Source organism: Pelophylax lessonae (genome assembly GCF_965119305.1).
Source record: "Pelophylax lessonae genome assembly, chromosome: 8".
Taxonomy (NCBI): Eukaryota; Metazoa; Chordata; class Amphibia; order Anura; family Ranidae; genus Pelophylax; species Pelophylax lessonae.
In genome coordinates this window covers 79,494,342-79,509,294 of record NC_138775.1, presented here as the reverse complement: position 1 = coordinate 79,509,294, position 14,953 = coordinate 79,494,342, and the positions used below count along the sequence as shown (strand labels likewise).

Below are 14,953 nucleotides of genomic sequence, written 5' to 3'. Positions count from 1 at the left end.
AAAAGAGTGAAAATACAAGAGCCCAATTGTCCCCCGAAACAATGCCAGAACAGGTCAGAAGCACAGAGGTTAAGAAATGATAAGCTCAGAGTCCTGTCTACAAATGCTCGCAGTTTAGGTAATAAAATCAATGAACTTGGGTCAATAATGGCATCTGAGAATGTAGATTTAGTGGCTGTTACGGAGACATGGTTTAATGAAAGAAATGACTGGGACATAACCATACCAGGGTACTCTTTATACAGAAGAGACAGAGAAGGCAAGAAAGGAGGAGGAGTGGCCCTGTATGTGAAAGATAGCATTAAATCTAACCTAATACAAGTTGGTGAGGCCAACATAGAGTCAGTTTGGATTACGTTGCAGTTTGCTAATCATGCAGTAACTCGTGTAGGTGTGATATATAGACCACCTGGTCAAGTTAAAGAACTAGATGATCTACTAGTTGAAGAAATAGCTAAAATGACAATGAAAGGAGAAGTTATCATTATGGGAGATTTCAATCTTCCAGATATAAACTGGAAAACCAAAATAGCAAGTTCTACCAGGAGTACAGATATTCTAAATTCCCTACTGGGGTTGTCTCTGCAACAAGTGGTTGAGGAGCCAACCCGGAGGGAGACCATTTTGGATTTGGTATTCACAAATGGGGATTCGGTATATGATGTCATTGTAGGCGAAACCTTGGGATCTAGTGATCACCAGTCAGTGTGGTTTAATATAAGAACTGTGAAAGAGTCTCACCACACAAAAACAAAAGTTTTAGATTTTAGAAAAACAGACTTTTTAAAAATGAAATTAGTCATAAATGAGTCCTTATCAGACTGGAACGGATTACATGGAGTCCATGAGAAATGGGACTACTTAAAAGGTACATTATTGAAGGCAACAGAAAATTGCATTAGACTTGTCAGTAAAAGCAAAAAAAGGAAGAGACCACTATGGTACTCAGCAGAAGTGGCCCAAATCATTAAAAATAAAAAGCTAGCATTTTGTAATTATAAAAAAAACCCAGAGCAATGAAGATAAGGAAATCTACAAGATTAGGCAGAAAGAGGCCAAGCAAGTTATAAGAACTTCTAAAGCGCAGGCAGAAGAAAAACTAGCTCAGTCTATGAAAAAGGGGGATAAGACATTCTTCAGATAAATAAATGAAAAAAGGAAATTAGAACAAGGAATAACTAAATTAAAAACAAAGGACGGAAGGTATGTAGAAGAGAATAAAGGGCTAGCCGACTGCCTTAATGAATACTTCTGTTCAGTTTTTACAGAAGAAAAAGAAGGAGAAGGACCTCCACTTGAAAGGATGACTAATGAATCGTTTGATGCATGTGTCTTTACAGAGGAAGACGTTCTAATATTGCTGTCTAAAGTGAAGACAAATAAGTCACAGGGTCCTGATGAGATACGCCCAAAATTATTAAAAGAGCTTAGTGGTGAGCTGGCAAAACCATTAACAGATTTATTTAACCAATCATTAGTAACAGGAGTCGTCCCGGAAGATTGGAAATTGGCAAATGTCGTGCCCATTCACAAGAAAGGTAGTAGGGAGGAATCGAGCAACTATAGACCAGTGAGTCTGACATCAATAGTAGGCAAATTAATGGAAACCCTATTAAAGGATAGGATTGTGGAACATCTTAAATCCCATGGATTGCAAGATGAAAAACAACATGGGTTTACTTCAGGGAGATCATGTCAAACAAATCTTATAGATTTTTTTGACTGGGTGACTAAAATAATATACGGTGGAGGTGCAGTAGACATTGCATATCTAGATTTTAGTAAGGCTTTTGACACTGTCCCACATAGAAGACTTATCAATAAACTGCAGTCATTGAGCATGGACTCCCATATTGTTGAGTGGATTAGGCAGTGGCTGAGTGACAGACAACAGAGGGTTGTAGTCAATGGAGAACATTCAGAACAAGGTCATGTTACCAGTGGGGTACATTAGGGATCTGTACTGGGACCAATTTTGTTTAATATCTTCATAAGTGATATTGCAAAAGGCCTCGATGGTAAGGTTTGTCTTTTTGCTGATGACACAAAGATATATAACAGGGTTGATGTTCCTAGAGGGAAACGCCAAATGGAAAAGGATTTAGGAAAACTAGAAGAATGGTCAGAACTCTGGCAACTGAAATTTAATGTGAATAAGTGCAAGATAATGCACCTGGGGCGTAAAAACCCAAGGGCAGAATATAGAATATTTGACACAGTCTTGACCTCAGTATCTGAGGAAAGGGATTTAGGAGTAATTATTTCAGAAGACTTAAAGGTGGGAAGACAATGTAATAGAGCAGCACGAAATGCCAGCAGAATTCTTGGATGTATAGGGAGAGGTATAAGCAGTAGAAAGAGAGAAGTGCTTATGCCGCTGTACAGAACACTGGTGAGACCTCACTTGGAGTATTGTGCTCAGTACTGGAGGCCATATCTCCAGAAGGATATATATACTCTAGAGAGAGTTCAGAGAAGAGCTACTAAACTAGTACATGGATTGCAGGAAAAAACTTACCAGGAAAGGTTAAAAGACCTTAACATGTATAGCTTGGAAGAAAGAAGAGACAGAGGGGATATGATAGAAACTTTTAAATACATAAAGGGAATCAACTCGGTAAAGGAGGAGAGCATATTTAAAAGAAGAAAAACTACCACAAGAGGACACAGTTTTAAATTAGAGGGGCAAAGGTTTAAAAGTAATATGAGGAAGTATTACTTTACTGAGAGAGTAGTGGATGCATGGAATAACCTTCCTGCAGAAGTGGTAGCTGCAAATACAGTGAAGGAGTTTAAGCATGCATGGGATAGGCATAAGGCTATCCTTCATATAAGATAGGGCCAGGGACTATTCATAGGATTCAGATATATTGGGCAGACTAGATGGGCCAATTGGTTCTTATCTGCCGACACATTCTATGTTTCTATGTAGTACCAACCAGCAGTACCAGCCAGCAGTACCAGACAGCAGAACCAGCCAGCAGTAGCCACCAGCAGTACCAGCCAGTAGTACCGATCATCAGTACCAGCCAGCAGTGCCAGACAGCAGAACCAGCCAGCAGTACCCACCAGCAGTACCAGCCAGCAGTACCCACCAGAAGTACCTGCTAGCAGTACCAGCTAGCAGTACCAACCAGCAGTACCAGCTAGCAGTACCCACCAGCAGTACCAGCCAGCAGTACCCACCAGCAGTCCCCACCAGGAGTACCCACCAGCAGTACCTGCCAGAAGTACCCACCAGTAGTACCAGCCAGAAGTACCTGCCATCAGTATCTGCCAGCAGTACCCACCAGCAGTACCAGCCAGTAGTACCCACCAGCAGTACCTGCCAGCAGTACCTACAAGAAGTACGAGCTAGCAGTACCTGCCATCAGTACCCACCAGCAGTACCTACCAGAAGTACCAGCCAGCAGTACCTGCCATCAGTACCTGCCATCAGTACCCACCAGCAGTACCCACCGGGAGTACCCACCAGCAGTACCTGCCAGGAGTACCCCGCAGCAGATCAAGCCAGAAGTGCCCACCAGCAGTACCTGCCAGCAGTACCTTGTGATTAAGCCGGGTCAGTACGGGAAGAACAGTCAGGACACGTAAGAACACGGATCAGGGAAAGCTGAAGAAAATCCAGCAGCTAGCATCCATCAGGGTCTCCTTTCAACAGGCCATTTGGCGTACGGAAACGCACCTATGTGTCAGTGCATGCTGGACATTAGCCTGAGCTTGTCTGTGTGCTGGTACACATGCACGAGCATTAGCTGTATGGGAATGAACAGTAGCTGTCGAAGAATCAACATTAGCTGCAGAAGGATTATCATTAGTTGTATGAGAATAAGTATTAGCTAAACTAGCTTTCTGACATGCATATATGACTTAGGACATTTAAGGTGACCACCTAGTCTGCTGTACATTATAACATACAGTAGATATGTTTACTATCAAACTGATTGTTACTCTCCTGAACATTATTGTAGCCATATGTATGAGGATATCTCATTACAATATGGACAATAAAATATGAAAATATTTAAGCACTGGATGTGTATGGCAGTGTCAGGTCAAGTAAAAACCACACTTATCAATGCTTATTACTAGGGATGATCGAACGGTTCGGGTCCACCATCGGTTCGGCCCGAACATTGGGTGTTCGAGGTTCGGCCGAATTTAGAACTTTTTGCCCAAAAAGTTCGGAATTCGGCAACCAGAACCGCCCAAAATGCAATGCTTCAGGAAATGGGCTTTAAAAGCCCGTGATTGGACCAGAACCATTAGCAAAAGCCAATTGAGGGGGCAGGAGAATGCTAGGAATGTGATTGGAGTGACTAGGGGGTCCCTAGACCAATCATTAGTGAATACGCCCCCCAGTATATAAGATCGCCCCCGCCATATTCCCAGCATTGTTATACTGGACATGGAAGAGAGTGGAAGCAGTTCTGTTAATTTTACTTTAAAAGTGTCATTTAGCTATTTTTAGTGTGAGGAAAGGGATATCTAGTGTAGTTAGAGTGCTCCTTTACACTTAAGTTAGCTTCAAAAATTTAGTTTCTGTAGGGAAAGTGTTAAGTGTCAGGGGACCGTAGTGTAGTGTAGGGTTAACTGACAGTGACTGCTATGGCAGGGTGACAAAACCCTTCCATAGCAGGGTGACCGCTATAGAGAAATGATCATTTCTCTGTGTTGCTTCGGCACAGGCATGTGGCTTCTCACCAGCAAGCATTTTTTAATGCTGCAGGGGCTGCCACTGCCAGTGCTTTTTTGAGGACATGTTTGATGTCAGACATGACATCTGAATATGTGTATAGGGGGAATATATAGACATATATGTCTGAATATATACCCCTAGACATATATAGGTGTGATAGTAGCAGAAATAAATGCTTGCGCTAATGAAATCATTTACAGTAATATATTTCTGCTACTATCACACCTATATATGTCTAGGGGTATATATTCAGACATATATGCCTATATATACCCCCTATACACATGTTCAGATGTTTTGCCTGCCTCAAAAGAACCCCAAAAAATGCCAAAAAAACGCTAGCGTCAAAAAAAAAAGATGCCCAGGTGTGTTTTTGCTGGCATTTTTTGGGGGGTTTTGGAGGCAGGCAAAACATCAGAACTTGTGCACAGTACCACTATACACAAGTTCAGATGTTTTGCCTGCCTCAAAAGAACCCCAAAAAATGCCAAAAAAAACGCTAGCGTCAAAAAAAAATGCCCAGGTGTGTTTTTGCTGGCATTTTTTGGGGGGTTTTGGAGGCAGGCAAAACATCAGAACTTGTGCACAGTACCACTATACACAAGTTCAGATGTTTTTCCTGACTGCAAAGAACCCAAAAAAATGCCTGCTATTAAACCGGCAAGGTGTTACAGCAGAGAAGCCATATTCCTGTGCTTAAAGTTTTCTAATACAAACAATCTTTTTTTTTTTATGGTTCTGGACATGCTACAGAGCTGAAACTTCACAGGTACACCTTTTAGACCCCCCAGACACAAAATCACACAAAAAAAAGTTCTTAAAAATTGTCATTTTTGATAAAAAAGCCAATTATTGAAAAATTTAAAAAAAAAAAAAAGAGATTTTTTGATTTTTACTTTGGATTTAGTATCTGGGGGGTCTAAAAAGTGTACATGTGAAGTTTCAGCTCTGTAGCATGTCCAGAACCCCCCAAAAATTAGCATTTTCTTATAATTTTTATTAGAACAGGTATACGGCTTCTCTACGGCGCTTTTTCTTGCATTTATCGGGCATTTTTGGAGGCAGGCATGACTTTTTTTGGATTTAGTGTCTGGGGGGTCTAAAAAGTGTACCTGTGAAGTTTCAGCTCTGTAGCATGTCCAGAACCAGAAAAAAAGATAATTTTTCAGTAGAGCAGGGATGGTGGGACCCCTCTTTTACACTTATATGAGGTTTTTTTGGGGTTCTGGACATGCTACAGAGCTGAAACTTCACAGGTACACCTTTTAGACCTCCCAGACACAAAATCACACAAAAAAAGTTCTTAAAAATTGTCATTTTTGATAAAAAAGCCAATTATTGAAAAATTAAAAAAAAAAAAAAAAAAAAAAAGAGATTTTTTGATTTTTACTTTGGATTTAGTATCTGGGGGGTCTAAAAAGTGTACATGTGAAGTTTCAGCTCTGTAGCATGTCCAGAACCATAAAAAAAAAAGATTGTTTGTATTAGAAAACTTTAAGCACAGGAATATGGCTTCTCTGCTGTAACACCTTGCCGGTTTAATAGCAGGCATTTTTTTGGGTTCTTTGCAGTCAGGAAAAACATCTGAACTTGTGTATAGTAGTACTGTGCACAAGTTCTGATGTTTTGCCTGCCTCCAAAATTCCCCAAAAAATGCCAGCAAAAACACACCTGGGCATTTTTTTTTTTGACGCTAGCGTTTTTTTTGGCATTTTTTGGGGTTCTTTTGAGGCAGGCAAAACATCTGAACTTGTGTATAGGGAGCCATATTCCTGTGCTTAAAGTTTTCTAATACAAACGATCTTTTTTTTTCTGGTTCTGGACATGCTACAGACCTGAAACTTCACAATTTTTAATTTTTCAATAATTGGCTTTTTTATCAAAAATGACAATTTGTAAGAACTTTTTTTTGTGTGATTTTGTGTCTGGGGGGTCTAAAAGGTGTACCTGTGAAGTTTCAGCTCTGTAGCATGTCCAGAACCAGAAAAAAAGATCATATAGGTGTTAAAGTTAAAGGAGGCTCCCGAACCACATCCCTGTTCTACTGAAAAATAATCTTTTTTTTTTTCATGGTTCTGGACATTCTACAGAGCTGAAACTTCACATGCACACCTTTTAGACCCCCCAGATACTAAATCCAAAGTAAAAATCAAAAAATCTCTTTTTTTTTTTTTTTAATTTTTCAATAATTGGCTTTTTTATCAAAAATGACAATTTTTAAGAACTTTTTTTTGTGTGATTAATAGTTAATGGGGCATGACCCAGAACCCTAGGCACTTTTTAGGGGCATTTATTGGGTTTTAGGGCTTAAAAATGGTGTTTTTTGATTACAGAAGTTCGGGTCCCATTGATTTCAATGGGGTTCTGAAATCCGGGCCGAACTTTCGTGAAGTTCGGGTGTTCTGGTCGAACCGAACTTTTCAAAAGTTCGATCATCCCTACTTATTACTGCTAGGCTATGAATATTATGACAGCAATTAGCTAGCTCTGAAGTAAGTGGATATCCTGCCAATAGTTTTATACTTTATTGATACTGCTACCTGTATGATAGGATTAAAAATGAGTTTCGGATTCAGACTGAGCTAGAATTTGCTTTAAACTTTGTCTCTTTGCAAAACAGGCAAACTAAATAGTTTGTTTACCGATCCGATGAGCAAAATGTTCTGGCTGAAACAGGAAGTGATACCTTTAGCAGCAGTGTTACTGTTGTTGCTGAATGTGGCTGCTTTTCCACTTAGGCTCCATTCACATACTGGCATCTCGGATCCGGAATCATTGCAAATCGCGGGACACCTGTGCGATTCCTGTGACTTGCAATGGCACTCCAAATGCCATGTGATTTTGCCGTGATTGTTGCCTGATGAATTACGTTAAAATCGTGCAAACGGAATCCTGGGATGCCTGTCACCCAAAATAAGTTTTTTTGGGCGACAGGCATCCCGTGATTCTGTTTGCGCCATTCCTCAGGGGACAATCGCGGCAAAATTGTGCCGCATTTTGGGTGCCATTGCAAGTCACAGGAATCGCACGGGCGTCCCACGATCCTGCCCGCGATCTGTGATGCCAGTATGTGAACGGAGCCTCAGGCTAGATGCTTGGGAGCAGGGGACACATTCAGCTGTTAGCCAGGTAGGTAAATCTAAACAAAGGAGTGTTGTCGTGGCTGAATTCACAAACATAGTCATCCATCATAATCCATCAAAGCTTCATGCAAGCTTCTACAACCAATACTACTTCAATCAAGCCAGCTGCAAGCACTGATCACCATCTCATTCTGAAGTGTATAGTGCCATCGTAAAACAAACCTTAGTGCTGCACAAAAAATATATTATATAAAACAATCAAAGAAATATATAAACCAAAAAAATATTGATAACAACTGTTAGAACCTCAATTGTGGCAAGTGTGCTATACTAGCGGTAACATGTGCATTAGTAATACTTGTGATATAATAAAATACTTCATTTAAAAAATAAAATAAAGTCCACAACTATGCAAATTTTATGTAAATATATTGTGAGGATCCTCCTTGCCACCGACATCCGTGTAGAGTGCTCACTCTTCCTTCTCCTTTCATGCAGTTAAATGAACACATCCATGTCCCACTACGATCAGTGCTGTATTCTGGCCTAGGCCAACAAGGCCCAGGCCCAGGGCGGCACTTTGCAGGGGGGCAGCAAAAAAATTATTTAATTATTTGTATAATGACTATGGGCTTCCTATTTAATATACAAATAAGTGAAATAATCCTATAATTACAAACAGTGGCAGCAAACAAGTCCAAATATCTTAAAAGAGTAATCTTACTAATCCCGTGTCATAAGGCTGTACTAATGGGCACTGATAAGACTGCACTGGTGGCCACTGATGAGGCCACACTGATATGCTGCATTGATGGGCAGTAAACAGGTGGCACTGATAAGGCTGCACTGATGAGGCTGAACTTATGGGAACTGATAGACTGTGGTTATGGTCTATGGTTTACAGATGACAGGGTGGGTCATAATCAGGAAGGGGTGGGTCATATTTAAATTAGGGGGTGCACAAGTTTAGTCAGGCCTAAGGCAGCATAAAACCTAAATACACCACTGACTACGATGAGGCATTTCATCCTTCATTTTCATTCCTTTCCTATTGGCCTTAATGGTCAGAGCTGATTATAAGGATTCAGCTTTATTAAAATCAGTTGGGTTCAGATTAATGTTCAGTTCAATCAGTCTCCCAGGAACTGACCCCAGGTACATTCAGCTCATTTCTAATTTAGAGGCGTTCCAAACTCTATGTATTGTTTATAACATTGCTGGACCCCTTGTTCTAGCTTGAGTTGTTTTAGTGAGATTTATGATGCTCTGTTTGTATTCTGGAGGGGGTTATATGAGGTGTCTTACAACTGCCTGTGCTCACACACAAGATCTAAGTCTGATTGTTTAGTTGCTGACTTGTGAAATTTGGAAAAAAGAGGATGGCACTGGGTTCCTCATTCTCCCCATTCAGTTTGGAGTTTGTTAGACCTCTTTGTCATCACAGCCAGCTATGCTATATATTTATTGATTGTCACCCAGACCTGGATTATGAACATACAGGGTCGTAAGAAAGATTGCAATTTGGCCCCCCCTGAGGGCTTGTTCACACTTTACTACATTTCTAATGCTTTACAAAACACTCCTATGGTGTTAGACTTGCTTTAATGAGCTTTAGTATGGGGGTTAGACAATCATTTTACAAGCGTTAATGACAAGTTAAAAATGCTCCCCAAACACATGGGCAGTTTTAAAGTGTTTCATGTGCGATAAAACTGCTCCCCAAAACCTATTCCGTTACAGTTATTAAGCTAATCCTAACTCCCCGCAACGGCACTGCAACTGCCTGCCAGAGCATTTGCCAAGCGTTATCATAGACTTGAATTGGAGGTGTTGAAAGGCTTCAAATGCCTCCCGACTCAAACAGAGGCATTAATTTTGAAGCAACGAAAAGCTAACACTTCATGTTTTGATAGTGTGAACAGCACTGTGTGCTGTCCATTGCATTATTTGCGTAGGCACTTGAGAGGCGTTTTTAACACCTCTCAAATGCCTGCTTTTGATGCCAGTGTGAATTTAGCCTTACAGAGAAATAAATATGTAGGTGTGTTAAACATCAGTATTACACCAATGTATGGAGACCGCCACTACTGACCTTCTAAAAGTGCTACTTACCTGGCTGTTATTAGCTCCCAGAATTCTATGCCATAGACTTGGAACAAGTGAGGTATAGGATAGTTTGCAAAGAAGGTGACGTAGAGGATGTCATCCAGAAGAGGTAATGTACCGGACTGCATATAGAGTAAGTGACATACAGTCCAGCGTAAAGAGTTTACAGATTTACAGGACAGGGTACAAAGTAAGTAAGGTACCTTTGACACACGTATGGCACCTGGGGTGTTACTTAGCACATAGACATTCATGCTTGTCTGTTTTAGGATCCAAATACAAACCCAGGGCCTCTGCTGCGTCTTGTAGTGGCTCTTCCGACTGATGCACCTGAAGTGCTGGATTGCCCCTTGTCCTGTCTATCAGTCAAACCTCCTAGATTTCTAGTTTCTTGATAAATTCCAGACTACTTGCTTATCCCCTAAATGACCTATTTAAATAAAAGTAAAGGCAAAACTCTTTTTTTTTAATTTTGGATAGAGTAGGGGAGGGTTATATCAGGCTTTTTTGCTATCTCATTAGGGAGATTTCCTTTAACTTCCTGTTCCAAAGCCAAAACAGGAAGTTCCACTAAAGTGGGGTAATCTCTGGTTGTCACTAGGGTCACCAGAACTAGTGTCCCTATTAGAAAATGCCCCATTTTTACTGTTCTGGTGATAAAAATAAAATCCCACATTTTGGGCTTTTACTTTCAGTGATAAGAGTAAACAGGGAAAATGGAAATGGCAGTGGTGGAACTACCAGGGTTGCAAAGATTGCACTTACAACTGGGCCCTAGCATTCTGCCACTGTGGGATGGGGGGCTTGGCCGGGGGTCAGAGGGGACCTTCATGGTTTCTTGCACCAGGGCCCTGAAGGTTCTAGTTACCCCACTGAGAGAGGGTGAATCTTCCTAACCGTGTCACAGACAGAAATACAAACCTGACAGGTGTTCTATTCCCTTACCACTCTATTCAAAACAAAAAAAAAGTTTTGCATATGGTTATACTTTAAGCCACACCTTTGCACTGCCTGTTTGCCAGAATTGTGTGCTTTTGCCAGTATCTTGCTCTTTGTTGCCACCGCTACACTTTGTCTCTACTGACCCTTGGCTGACAATTCAATTACCACTCTTCATGATTCTTCACTCAAACCTGATACCTTTGGCTACTAATTTTGCCAGGACCTTTGATTATGTTTCTGCTTGCTCCCATAATACTACTGCCTGCTTGTGTACGAAACACAGCCTGCTAGGAACCACAAACTTTCCTGTTGTATCAACTCCAAAGCCTCGTACACACAATCAGACGATCGGACTAATTTTCTTTAGTTTTTTGTTGCATGCTAGTCTCATATGGAAAGTGAAGAGGTTACTTTCATACGAAAAATCTCGTACGACAGAATTCAACTTCAGAAGAGATGTCATGTGTTGAATTGTTTTGTATGTATTCTTTAGATTCCGAGCATGCCTAGTCTTGCTCTTACGATTTTTTTCAGACGAAAACTGTACTAATTAAATGAAAATTGTGTTCATAGCCTGCACATCCAGTTTTTGTCGTACGAAAATCCGTAATCGGTTGTCGAAAGCACTACTATACTAACAATCCGAAAATCGGAAGATCGTTCGTCGGATGAAATTTTACTTCCGATTTTCTTATCGTGTGTACGGGCCTTAGGTCTGACCCCAGATCATGACAGTCTGATATAAGCAATCCTTTGCATACAGTACTTGAGTCAAAAAAGTAAATCGTTTTGAGCCTTGATTATGAGGCATATCCAGACACCATTAAATTCCAAATGTTGATTTTAGGCAGTAGGAAATCAGACATCAGAAATGTATTGTCTGTCAACGCGATCCAGGTCATGCAAATCCATTAGCCAGTGTACTAATGGATGATACATTCTTCCATGTCAGTGAAAGGTTTATATATCCTTTTCTTTAATAAAGGTATGTTAGACAATAAACAGCATATGTTAAAAAAAATATACAAATTCACATACCAATTTGTACCGGAGTTATTTAAGGGAAAAATCTCAAACATAACGTCATTTTAGTTTCCATGGAACTCAAATATAATTTAACATAACTGAGGACACCATATAAACCTTTAATTTTTCTATTATTTAAACTAGTACACTTAGTAAAACCATTTAATATAGTCATAATAAGAAAATGGTTAACCAACAGGAACTGGGGGATCTAACAGAATCATTTTATTTTTGGTGGCTTTCATCTCACCAATGATCAATCTTAGTGAGCTTTACATAGATTGTAATTAGCATATAATTAAAAAAAAAAGTTATACCATCTACTGGGTATCAGAAGCATTAAGAAATAAAGCATTTTTTATACAGCCTAGTACATGGAACCTGGCAAACAAAGATCATAAAAATAACTCTATAGACAGGCTCTGTTTGTCCTGCTGACAGCGTATTAGTCCATTAGATTTGCACCAGCATTGTCCCCTGTGGATGGGCATAGCTCGTGCATCTGTTCTGGATTGATTCTTTGCACCTGAAGTTGCTTCCTTTTGTGAGTATTTATTTTTCCAATAAATTATTTTTGTTGGTAATGAACAAGGTTGTAGAGCCCTCTTTCTTTAATTGTGTTCCAGCGATATTGTCTAAGGATCTCCCCAATCTGAAAGGGACAACAAGGCTTACACATTGATGAGCTTTTCATGGATGGACCTTTTTCTTGATGAAATTAGAAGAGTCCTACCATCAATGATTGTTTTTATTATTATATTAGACTTGAGGTTCCTACACACCTTAAGCGCTGATGTGTTCTTAGTGCAGTTTTAGTTCTAACTTTTCCAATTTCTTAAGTTACCTTTCATCCATAGTTTTTCTTTGCAATGGGCACTGTGTGAAATCAACATTGAAGTTATTTTTTGTCTTAAAACAGCACGAGTTTTATTTGTACTGTGAGCCGAACAGACTTGTTTGGATTTGAAAAGGTCTGAGCAAGTTTTATAGCAGATGGGTGTTATAGACAGTGATGGATGATCATATGTAGCAGGCTGTACTGCCGCCAAATTGCTTGTGTACTAAGATGAACTATAACACAAAATCTATAGAGCACACTGCAGAGAACTATCCTTTCATTATGAGTGATGGAAGCCATGGCATAAGAGACTTGCGGCATTAAATATACTATTAACTGAACTCAATGTGGGACACAAGAGTGAACAAACAAAATAACCTGGTTAAGAATGTGGAGACAATGGGGAAATGTATATAAAAACATCAATATATAGCACTAATCTATGTCACTCTTACAATATAATAAACCAAATGGAAACAAAATAAATGTATGACGTCCAAAAATATATGTCAGTTTTTACTAATGATAAAAAGATCTTTCCGTGTGTTCCAAATGTTTTCTACAGTGCCAAAAAGTGCAAAAATACTGTAAAATCAATAATCTTCTATATATGTTTTCGTGATCCTCCACCAACACACTCATGACTTGTTATGACCACCCACTACAGGTAAGTCATACAGCTTTTGTTTTCACAATAGATTCCTCCATCCACATTCGACCAGGGACAGCCATCTTTTCTCTCATCAATATTAGAATACATTTACAGGTATGCCATAGGGAAGACAAGGAAAACCTGCTATAGTGTAAAACCAATTAACTTTATTCAAAGCATTAAAAACCTCCTAGGTTATTCTTACTCACATATTAAAAGTGCTATGCCTTGCACCGAGGATAAGTGGCTTTTTAAATCCATTTATTTGACGTCAGAGTGATCAGGGTACCCACTTCATACAATGGCCTCACTTCCAGGTGTACTGTGCGGGATGACATCACTTCCTGCTCTACTCCGATACGTTTTGTCGTCCTGACACTTTAACCACTTCCCATCCAGTTTGTACTGGTGCGCCACTAGACTTATGGTGGTTATACCTGCAGGCATCATCCTGGAACCATTTTTTAGAGCTGTAATAGCAACCGGAGCAGCTCACGAGCTGCTCGATTGCTATTACAAGCAGCGGGTGGGGACATTTCCCCTCCCGCTGCCTTCCACAACTTTCCTGGACTCTCCTATTCCACCAGAGACCTGAGTGACTAGCTGACACGTCCACCAGCTGGTTGGACAGCCAAGCAAAGCTGGGATTGGCTTTGATCGTCTGTTCGTTATAGTAAACCATGACATGACCTCAACCATGGGTGCCAGCTTTTGAAAATCGAAAGCATTCAGATACACCGATCTTAGTGTTTTGAATGCTTTTAAGTGCAGAGAAGAGATTTAGGGTCTTACAGTCCCCAGACCGCTCCATAAAGAAGACCTGTCACATGCCTACTGCTGTCACAAGGATGTTTACAAAAGTGATACAAAAAAATATATAATAATAATAATAATATTTAGCAACAGTGTAAAAAAATAAATTAATCATTAAAAAAAAAATAATAATTTAAAGTGGAAGACACACCAACTCTACAGGATTGATATAATCCATGCGTGCTTGTGCAGCCAATAGTTCCGGCAAGCCTTTGATCCTTATATTGGATGAACATTCTCACACGTTTTAAGATTGGATCACTGAATGATTTGTGTGCTTTTTCTGAATAATACAAAAGGACTTGTTTGGACTACACTTATATGTTTTCATTTTTTATTTTTGCACATATCACAGCGCTGCATATTTTGTATGTTTATTGATTTGAAGTATTTGGTATATCTGCCTTTTGCTAGCAGCTGCACAGGTTTGGTTTAGCTCTCACTTCACAATTTTCCAGTTTGTTATTACATATAGAAGATTATTGATTGCCATAGAAATGCGTAGGGGGTGTGCCAGGTGTGCCTGGGCACACCCTAATCACTACGTGCAGTGTCGTCGTCCCCATGTTGGCCCTCCTGCCCTGCAGTGCTGCTGGCTTCTCACCTCTCCTCCCAGCTGCTGTGGGGGGGAATGTTTCAGGAAGGAGAGTGGGGGAAGAGGCTAGTAAATATGTCATTTACTAGCTTCTCACTTTTCTAAATGAACACAGTGAAAACACTCACTCACTTTGTTCATTTGTAACTGAAGCTTAGTAAACTGTGTCTAATATGCTTCAGTTTGTTAATGAACAGGA

General features: G+C 40.0%; 1 protein-coding gene across 2 annotated transcripts in view; it reads left to right on the top strand.

The window, feature by feature from the left end:
* Positions 1-14,953, top strand: part of HRH1 (histamine receptor H1) — a 392,267-nt gene that overhangs the window by 293,510 nt on the left and 83,804 nt on the right. The window contains exon 1 of one of the 2 annotated variants that reach the window (XM_082266449.1): positions 12,307-12,400. The exons of the other annotated variant lie outside the window; for it this stretch is intronic. The gene's annotated coding sequence lies outside the window, so the exon portion shown is untranslated. Of the gene's footprint in view, positions 1-12,306; positions 12,401-14,953 lie in introns of those variants that run through there. 2 annotated transcript variants of the gene reach the window in all.